The sequence below is a fragment of the Macrobrachium nipponense genome, chromosome 23 (genome assembly GCF_015104395.2).
Source record: "Macrobrachium nipponense isolate FS-2020 chromosome 23, ASM1510439v2, whole genome shotgun sequence".
NCBI lineage: Eukaryota > Metazoa > Arthropoda > Malacostraca > Decapoda > Palaemonidae > Macrobrachium > Macrobrachium nipponense.
This window is the reverse complement of record NC_061090.1, coordinates 42,220,146-42,231,403: the sequence shown is the minus strand read 5'-3', so window position 1 is coordinate 42,231,403 and position 11,258 is coordinate 42,220,146.

Below are 11,258 nucleotides of genomic sequence, written 5' to 3'. Positions count from 1 at the left end.
ATTAATATTTCCTCATCCCTCATCACCATGAACACAGCTCCAGGGTAAGCTATTTCGAAGACTTCATTTACCTGTCTTATAAAATTCTGAAATCCAATTATGAATTTCTTGATGACATGAAAATCACCGAAGCCTGAGAGTTGGTGGGTGGTCGCCTTCTCTATCTCCTCCTCGTCCTTTACTTTTTTTCTTTTTTATTCATTTTCTTTTCCTCTTTTCCATTTCATGTTGTCGACTTTTTCCGTCTCCGTCCTCAGCTCAGTTGTCGTCTGTCCACTGATTTTCGTTACACATTATTCTCTTCTCCGCGTGATTTTGTTTTTTTTCTTATGCATGTACGTATGTGTGTGTGTAATTCTTTGTAAACAGACGTTTATGTTCAACGAATTTGTCGGGCGACAAAAATTTGCTGTTATTCTTGACAGAAATTGTCGTACTGAGCTGAACTTCCAGCTACGTTTACGGGTTGTCCGTCTACACAACATCCTGGCACGATGAAAAAATTTTATCTAATTTTCTACAAAACCTCCTCGGATTCGAGTCTCGATACTCCACTTTCTAGACGTAACAAATGGTGGCGTAAGATGAGAATAACTTGCCCGTTCCGTTGTTAAGAACAAGATGGTTTAGTGACCTTGAGGGTTGAGGTTCACTTTGATTTCGAGGAAATGCTCACTTATTGGAGAAGCCTTGGTCACGTGTGTAATTACTAAAGTGAGGTCTTATCAGGCGTGTGGCGCCGTCATCGATAATTCTGAAATTGATACCACTCCCTGGAGAAATGGCCTGGGTAACTGATAAACTTGTTTAGGCTTCTTTCTTTGGGCTGTATCGCTTTGTCTTTCTCTTTCGTGCATTTCACTGCCGAGAACACCTCGTAAATGGAGAGCAAAAAGGAGAAATGGCTAAAGAGAATGTTGGGCAGGGAGAGAGAGAGAGAGGAGAGAGAGAGAGAGAGAGAGAGAGAGACCCAACAATTCAAACAATGCTGAATAAATGGAGATAGAATGGTAGTGCATTGGACTGGTATTTAGAGTTGTTCCAAATCTTGTTTTTATTGTTTTGGTGAACGACACAGTTAAGAGAGAGAGAGAGAGAGAGAGAGAGAGAGAGAGAGAGAGAGAGAGAGAGAGAAGATTGGAGGGCCCCGATGGTAGATGGTATTTTGGACAAGGATGGGAGGGTTATGTGGTGGAAATAGATTTTTCCACTTTTTACTTTCTCTCTCCATCCCGTGAGAGAAATGGTTTAGCAATTTGAATACCTTGAATAAAACAGAATTTGAGTTAAAAATTGTATTATATGCCATAGCTCGAAAAGAAATTTTATTTACAGTGAATGAAAAGGAAAATTGCTCTTGTGATTGGAATGGAAAAGATGAAATCTAGATTTATTGAACTGAATAGGATGGACTGGCTTTTGAAGGCAGAATATTTGATAGAGTTAGTTTGCAAGGATAACGAAAATGGATCACGTAACGAAAAATGAAAAGTGGGAAAAAACTTTTTGGAGAGAGTGTGAAATGAAAGAAATGACTCTTCGAGAAAATGATTGGGAAAAAAATTGTGTAATTGTCTCCATGAAATCGGAAATGTTCTTATTTTGTGTGAGTCTCCGCTGAAACCAATCTGCGTGGAAAGATTTTTGCGTTTTAGAAGGCAGGGCTTTCGTTTGAGTGACTCTAATTCCTATTTCAGATCAAGCTTTATTTACCAAACCGACGCCTTATCAGTTGCCTTTTCAAAGTTTACTAAATCCTTGAAACACTTATCTCAGGTTGTAAGTTGCTTTAATTGGCATTTTTTTAAACAGTTTTGACAACGCTTTCACTGTAAAAGATGCTGATAGCAAAACATTTACCCCAAAATATTTTCACACCTTTAAGGGCCAACATCTGTTATTTTCCCTGAAAGTCCTTTGTATGTACTAGATTACAAATATGAAATAAAAAATGTGATGACTGATACCTTTCTTAATGGTGTTGGTTTATGGTGGAATTTTCAGAACATTAAGTTTTCATGATCCGTCTTGATTCCTTTTTTTTTTCTATCAGAAAACTCATGGAGTTGCAAATGTTTAAAGATTTGAATTCCTGTCCCCCTCGACATCCGTGATTCTCCAGCATTGGGGTAAATGAGGAGTTTGGTATATCTCCGAAACGGCTAAAGCTTTGGCCACAAAACACCTGCGACTCTTAACTTGCTATTAGCAAGATGGTTTTTGCGAGAGTAAAAACAAAATAAAATTGCTAGAAATACATATTACAATAATCTACGTGTTTCTATGTAGGTGTTGTATGTATGTATCTATCTATATATATTATATATATATATATATATATATAATATATATATATATATATATATATATATATATGATAGATAGATACATACATACATACATACAAACACGTATATATATAATATATATATAAAAAAAAAATATTATATATAGAGAGAGAGAGAGAGAGAGAGAGAGAGAGAGAGAGAGAGAGAGAGAGATACATACATACTACATACAAACACATAGATTATTCTAATATGTATTTCTAGGAATTTTATCTTTGCTTCTACTCTTGAAGAGCAACATGCTAATAACAAATTAGTGCCGGGTGTTTTGAGAATAGTGTTATGCCAAATCCCATGACATTAAAAGCCATCTTTGATTGCCAATGTACGAATTGCCTGTACCAGTCAAAGTTGTTGATGGAGTAGTGAAGATTATAAGTTGTTGATCATCTTGGTCATCGTATAGGATATGCGGCTTTGAGACTCGAATTGTTAACAGATTTATTGAAAAAAGTGACGAGTTCTACCTGATGACCTTCAGCCAAGCAAGGGACTAAATGCTTGTTCAGCGCTGGACATCTTTAATCAGTCAACATATTATGACACATAGCATTTATTTTTTTTTCGAAAATGAGGTTTAAACAATATCTTCATTTACAGAAATAGCGACAAGATCCACTCCAGGCCCTGTGTTAGTTACATATTCAACCTCATAGTGAATAAAAGCACAAAACACGAGAAAATCTGACAGATCAAAACTGAACTAGAGACAATGAAAAAGATCGTGGTAACAGTTGTTGTTTGTTTGTTGTACAAACCACAGACAGCTACAAACTACAAGGCTTGTGCTGTAAGAGCTATTGCCCCAGGAATCATCCCTCATTTAAATGGACCACAATGCTGGTAATATGAGAGGCTGTCGGTAAAGCGCTGCTGTTGCTGTTATTTTGAGAAAATAACTGAGCATTCATTTAAGTCGTATATTATTTAGCGTAAACAGAAAAGGCTTACAACAGCTTTTAACATATCGTTCTGTGTATGTAATTGTGCTTTGGTAATCGGTTTATCTTACTGTAGGAGTTGGATTTATCTTCATAATTTTCTCTTTCTTTGCAGGTAAGCGCAGCAGAAGCGACAAAAGCTGAGCAAGGTAATAACTGTGCCGTGATATTTACTATGGAATTGCGAGTAATGGCTTTGGCACCTTGTTTCCTTATACATTTTAATGCTCCCAGAGCTGTTGCAGTCAAAATGATTATTATTATCCGTAACTAGTTTGAGAACAGAATAAACACTCGAAATGAAGACGACGAAGAGGCATGAAAAATGGTGTCAGAAGGAAAAATAAAATGTGAAAGTGAGACGGGTAACGGATCAGAGAGAGAGAGAGAGAGAGAGAGAGAGAGAGAGCGCACGCACCCAGGTTTGGGGAATACTTGGTATTTGTCGAGTCCTTTATGAAGAAGCGCCTTTGATGAAGTGTGTCTACTTGTACTGAATGGACTTTGAAGGTTTAACTGCCTCCTCCAGCATTCCTACTCCTCGTGCGTGCGTGCGTCCGTGTTTGAGATGAAGTGGAGAGGAGAAGGGGAAAGGGAAGGGAGAAGCAAAAGGCGCCGTTCTAGATGACCGTCGGTAGGAGAGATTCTTTTTCTTTTTCACAAGTGATATTTCATGGTAGATTATGGGAGCTGTAATATAGTAGTGTATTTTAGCCTTGGATTCCATAAATGGGCCCATTTGTATTCCAGACCACTCACTCTGTTACTCGATTGTCCGATGCCTCCAGGATTCTCCTCTCTCTTGAGAAACAGCATATACACAATTCATTGTGTGCATGCATAGATGTACAGTATGTACCTACGCACATACAAGATACACACAAACCACAATCATATTTATATTTATATTCATATATACATATACATATATATATATATATATATATAATATATATATATATATATATATGTATATATATATATATTATTATAGATATATATATTGTCAAGTTAATACTTTTGAGTTCGTTATCCGGTGGCTTACGATTCACTTGTTTCTAGTAGTTATTAAGTGGTTATTTTGTTATTATTTTGTTATTATATATTCAGGCGTGATTTTAAAATTGTTTAAAATTTTAATTTTAAATTTTAAGTTTGATATTTATAATTCATTTAACATATCTTACTACCTACATGAAGTGTTGCCCTCTTTATTCTGAGAATTCATGAATAGTCAAGTGGAAAGCTGAAGTTGTGACAATATATATCTATATATATATATATATATATATATATATATATATGTATATTATTTATCATATATATATATATATATATATATATAGTATATATATATATATATAAATATATAGTATATGAGCGTGTGTTTGTGTGCGTGGATATGGTGGCGGTGTTGTTGCACGGTTGATCACTATTTAAAGATTGGCTAAATGAGAGGAAGTTCCAAAGGCATATTTGTTTTTTATGAGTAGCAAGATCACATGGGTGGCGTAGTAATTATGCAAGTCAAGCACTGCTGCTTATAATCGTAAGGTGGATGGTAAAATTTTAGGGAAGACAACCGATTCTGATAGCTACAAAGTTGCTAAGGAAAGTCGAATGTGGGTTGCCGTAGCAATTGGCGAGTTAAGGAGATTGGTTGTTGTGGGTGTATAGAGCAAGGAAAGCTTACTAATGATTTATGATGTAGAATGTGATTTGTGAAGAGAAATCAGATATTTAGAAAGCACAGTGGCCAATGAGGCGCAAATGTTTGTCTAAGACAATGATGTTATATCGCCTTTGATGTGCAATATTATTTATAGTTTTCAATGATGAGGGAAGTCAGTGAATGTGTAGGAGATACTATATAAGATATAAAAGATAAGGTTGTGAATGGTCTGAGGTTAATGATATTTGCCGATGATACATATTTCGATGGTGATACTGAAGGTAAACTGTAAATCGAGAAAGCTTAAAATAAAAGCCCTCTAATAACCCATTTGTATCAAAAACCTTTGTAAAAATGTCATCTACTTTGCACAAACCCAGCATATAATTGAGAAGTTCTCGCAGCCTTTTTTCATAATGCATGATTCTACTTAATTTCGTTTCACCAGATCTTTACGAATTATGATTTTCTCAATTTCTATCCAGTTAATATATTGGTTACTGTTAATTTACCATTTCATTTGTTATTTTTGTGGGCAGTGTTTGAGGAGGAGTATTTGGGTAGTGCAGGTCAGTTTAATTAAGGAGGTCGTTGTTGGCAACTGTAAGTATAGCGAAGAAGAATCTCTCTCTCTCTCTCTCTCTCTCTCTCTCTCTCTCTCTCTCTCTCATACACCACACACACACACACACACACGCACACGCACACATACCTTCTTTTTAACTAAGGCATTTAAATTAAATCCTAAACTACAAAAGTAGAGTTTATTTGGGAAATCTAATATGATACTTGCCAAATGGAAATAATCATGGCACGACTATGAACCCTTACTTCAAATAAAATAGAAAATAGAAATCAAAGATTCCTTTCCACCCATCGACCTTAATTATTTCATCTTATGCATCATAAGTCTGTTATACACAATTCTTAACGTCCGTGTGTCAATTCCAACTACGTTACCTCTTCCACCCACCATTTTAAATGCTCGTTACATCGGGGCATTTCTTTCAATCTACATAGGTCCACGGAAACATTTATATGGGGAAAGGAAATATCCCAACATTAACTAAAACAGAAATGGTAATAAAAATCATATGAAATAAAATGGTGAACAATGATAGAAAAACATATCTCAGGCTGCAAAGGAAAATTCTTAAAAGTTAGTAATTTCCAAAAACGCCACCCTCTCTCAGCTTGTCCTAATGTTCGACCGAGTGCTATCGTGGTCTGCCCCACAGTGAGCAATGTATCACAAGACTTTTTGCACGAAGCATATCATAACAAACATATGGACGTATATTTCCGTTTCACACCTTCGAATCCGATTTCAACCGGACTAAAATGTTCCAGGGTTGGAAGACAGGAATTTCCATCAAACCACATGATGCTATATCTAAGAGCAGTGTTCAGGGCAACGATCGAACATCGCTGAATCTCACTTACGATCTTATGTGAACGGAATCTCCTCGGTTTCCAAGCTGACGAACAAAAGCTGAGTTTACATAAACCAGCTATTTGCCGAATCAGTGTTAAAGACACCTGCAGGATGGCCAAGAGTCACGTACCCTCATGTTATACACACACACACACACACACACACACACATGTATGTATATAATATATATATATATATTCATATATATATATATATATATATATATATAATATATATATATATATATATATATATATCTATATATATATATATATAGTAGTATGGAGACAGGAGCAATTACTCAGGGACAAACATATTGGAGTAGGGAGACGCGTTCTGTCTTTCATCCATTTATTAGCGCCGACGTTTCGTATCAGCTTGATACATTTTCCAGGCTGAAACGATTACACATCAATTGCGTTTAAGCAAAAAGATACACACAATGTTTACCAACACCAAAATTATAAACCTTTTTAATAATTTAAGAATAAAAACAGAGTAAAAACAGAAACACAGAATAACAGTGAAAGGGCTAGGAGCGAATACAAAATATTATGAAACTATTTTAATTGGTAATTTTATGGCAGTGTCAATAAATCTTCTTAATAATTATTATCATAAATCAGAAGATGAACCTTCTTCATATGGAACAACCCAACATGCGCAAATTAGCAGAAATTAAAATTTCCAAAGAATATTAAGGTGCCCATTCGAAAGAAGTAACAGAAGGTAATGGGAAGAAGAGAAAGAGGAGATTAGTTATCAGAAAAACAAATAGATAAATAAGAATGTAAGTTGATTATGAGATAGAAGGGGACTTGTAAATGGGTAGTGATGCATTGCATCTTCGCTTGAACTTCTGAAGTTCCAGTTCCACAGCCCAACGGTGTCAGGAATAAAAAACCTCTGGAACTGAGAAGTTCGACAGCGAGGCGCATTTACCACATATTGGTGCCGCTTTTCAGCGATTCTGGTTGGTCCCAGTAGGGAAATGTGATCGGGGATCAATTGTAAATGCGAAAAATCTCTGTTAAAATATAACTTATGAAAAACTGACAAGAGACCATTCGTCGATTGTCCAGTTCATAGCTGCTACTATGAGGAAACAGAAACCTACCGCCATGAACCACTATTTCTAAAAGAGTTAAATCTCTGGCAGATGCAGACATCCACACCGGAGAACAGTATTCAAGTAAAGGAGGACAAATGACCTAAAACAGGTTGCATTGATTTTATCACTAGTATAAATATTTGAGGCCTTACAAACAATACCTACTTTCGTGCAGCATTTGCTGAAACTTTCATTAGATGTTTCTTAAAAGTAAGATGTGAGACAGAAGGTTCTCCTAATCCTAGATCAATTGAAGCTTTAGGCTCATTCAACAGTCCAATCCACGTCTAAAGGGGAGGATGGGATTGGAATTCTGCTGATCATTAATGTTTTCTTTTTACTGGAATTCAGACTCATACCACATGGACTTCACCGTTCACTGATCCGGTCCATGTCCCAATTGAGTTTGAAGGCAGCTTCATTTCTCATAAGCGGAGATATTACTTCACCACAAGTGTTGCATCGTCGGCATTCTGTACATTCGTTTTCCAGTCCAACAACCATATCACTCATATACGTTAGAAATTAGAGTAGACCTAAAACTGTACAATCTTGTTTTCCCAGCATCAATTAGATACGCTAAAAATAGAGTGAACCAAAAATGTGACTTTGGAATTCCAGACACAATAGATATTGGTTCGCTACACATCCCATCAACAGCAACTCTCTGCTGCCCACCTGTAAGGAAATCTTGAAGTAATCTTTAAACATATCCACCCTCTCCAAGATTAACTAAATTGAAAGCAGCACTCAAATATATTTGAATTGCTTTGCACTCAAAACCCTTATTAAGGTTCTTTTGCAAATGACACGTCAAGTCTAAAAGAGTTTCACATGTACCTAATTGCTCCCCATATGCATAGTGACTGTGAGCTAACAATCCTTTATATACAGCACACTTATTTGATGTCTTAAAAATAAGTTTTTGTTTCTTTGAAGAGCTCAGGGAGAATGGAGATTGACCTGTAGTTACTGGAGTGTACCGATACGCCATTTGTTGGAAAAAGCATAGTATTACTAAGTTTGTGCTTATCCACAAAGATGCTATATCGACAACACGAAAGGGAGGAAACTATCAGTATGTTCTCTACCACATCTATCAAGTTAATCCAGAATTTTCTTAACACCCAAGAGCGAAATTGTAAGACTAGGTTCAGGATGACAAGTAACCTGGAGAGGAACATCCTTAGCTGATTGCTTAGCTTCAAAAGCTCAATGAAGCAGTTCAGCCTTTTCCCTAGGACCAGTAACACATCTCCATCATCTGTTAGTAGTGGTGGAATTGAAGACGAGCATGATCCTAAATAGATGATGCCAATTTGGTCCACCACAGATGAGGCTGAATAATTCCTTCAAGTTTCCACTTCAAGGAGTTAATGTAATTTCTCTCGGCTCTATTTGCAACACGGTGAGATTCAGCAAAATGATGTCATCTTCATTTGAACTATTGCGTTTCCATGTGTTGAACTTGGTCTGTTTGTCATGGTAAGCTCGTTTACATGTATCATGAAACCGTGGCTGATCATTTGTCCTTAATTTGATGACCATTCTAGAGACATGCCCTTCTTTGAATAGCCGTCAGCATTTCATTTAACATGTGAAGCTTCAGCAATGCGATCCCTGTTGGCTCTAGATTTCAGCCAGACCGTTTTCCATGAACTGACTGAAATAAAGCTATGGAAGAAAGGTAATTTACCTTCTGCATATGCATCATAATGATTATTATAATGGCCTGTTATCTGTTATTTTTACAGTATTTATTATTTTATTTTCCATATTTCTGCTAGGTAGTAAGTTATACAAAATAATGTCAAAGATATTGCTAAAGATAAGTATTATGAATTAAACAGGATTTTTTTCAATACACGTAAATTTTTCGCTTGTACTCGACTGCTGTTAAACATTCGTTATTGTTGTTATTGTAATTATTACTTGTAGCAGCAAAAGTATTTTCAAGTTTTTTGTTTAGAATTCGAAGTATTGATTTGGACTTAATCGTTTCGTCGTGTAATCGTGTAACATTAATATACAGTTTAAGGGATATATGAAAGAGTTTAATCATCTTCTAATTCAGTTTATTCTAAATAGATGACAGGGGGGCATCCAATAACTTACTTACGTAGCCTGGTAGGTAAATTGGAGTTAAATCTAAGGAACGCTTTCAAGGATTTCTTTGTATGATATATTCCTGATTTGGTGCTTTTATAAACTTATCAATGGTTTCACAATTATTTTTCTAACTTTTTTTGGCAAAATATTTTACTAAGGTGACTCTATCTTGAACAGATCAATAAACCAAATATTCACGTCTGTCAGTACACACCACCTAAAATAATGGTTTCGTAAAGCTTAAAAAATGCTGTTAATCGTTGCAATTAAGCGCCTTACAGTGAGGAAATTAAAGCTAGATTAGCGAAGATTTGGAATTACCAGAGAACTTTTATATTATAATCTTAGATTTGATATTTCCCTTCACTATAGCACGGAATATTCCTCATCTTTATTTCCAAGTAAAATTTTATTATTTTTCAATTTCTGCCGGAATAGTTTTCTCTGGTAATAAAGAAATTACTCTGTTTAAAACCATATTTCTTTCACTAAGATTATATATCATAGTAACTGTGTGTGTAGTGTGTGTGTGTGTGTGTGTGTGTGTGTAGTGTGTGTGTGTGAGAGAGAGAGAGAGAGAGAGAGAGAGAGAGAGAGAGATTTAAAAGGATTTACTATCCTCAGGGACGAGAGATGAGGACGAGAAAGGGAATCGGAGAATTAACGAGAATGTATACGAGATTTCTTTCACGCTTAAGACTAGGTTGATCATTGTCATAAAAAAAATCCATAAGAATAGAAGTATTGCAAAGATGGGATCATGGGATCAACTACAAAAAGAAAATGGATGAATAATAGTAATTGTAAAACCAGATGGCACCAGATGAAAAATTTCCAAGTCTATCCTACCAAAGTTGTATTGATGGGAATTAAATTCTGTTTCAGAACTATTATATGATAAAATAAGGTTATGTCATATAAAAGGTAAAGGGTCGTGGATGTTACCAACATTTATATAGAACATATTCCAACAACTGCAACGTAATTTCAGATATACTACGTGGTATTTGCGTCATCGTATACTTGTTTTGGTGCAATAACTTTTTCATCAACCTTACCTCCTGACACTAAGCCATAGACGAGTACCAAATAAAATTGTTTTCATGTGTGGTCCTTTTTATTGAAGAAAACAACATTAAAATCAAACGCCCATAATTATTCTAGTGATCACTTTTATTCTGTATTGCCTAAGATTACAGGTCTTCGAGAAGCATCTTATGTTTTTAACTGCGTATGGTAACGGTTGTTTCTTATTCTCTACACCAGTATTTCACAAGTCAGTTTAAAACTATTTTCTAGAATAAAGGTCACCACAATTTGGGAACCTGTTCATCTCTGTGCTTTCATTTCTTACACGAGTCTACTAATATGTTCAACTCCCTTTGGAAATAACCTTTTGTATTAATATTTTTCTTTCCAATTTTTACACTTTTCCAATTTTTACATTCTTTTAATTCCAGAAAGATACTGAACCAGATTTTTTCTGCCTCTGGCCAGGACTGAAAGTAATTTAGAATTCAAAATTCGATTGGATTTGTGTGGTCGCTCTTGTGAAGTTAATCCGTATTTTCATTTATTCGTTCTCCCTTTGCGTTTGACAATTTTTCGAATATTTCACGTTTTTTGTACGTTCAGGTATGTT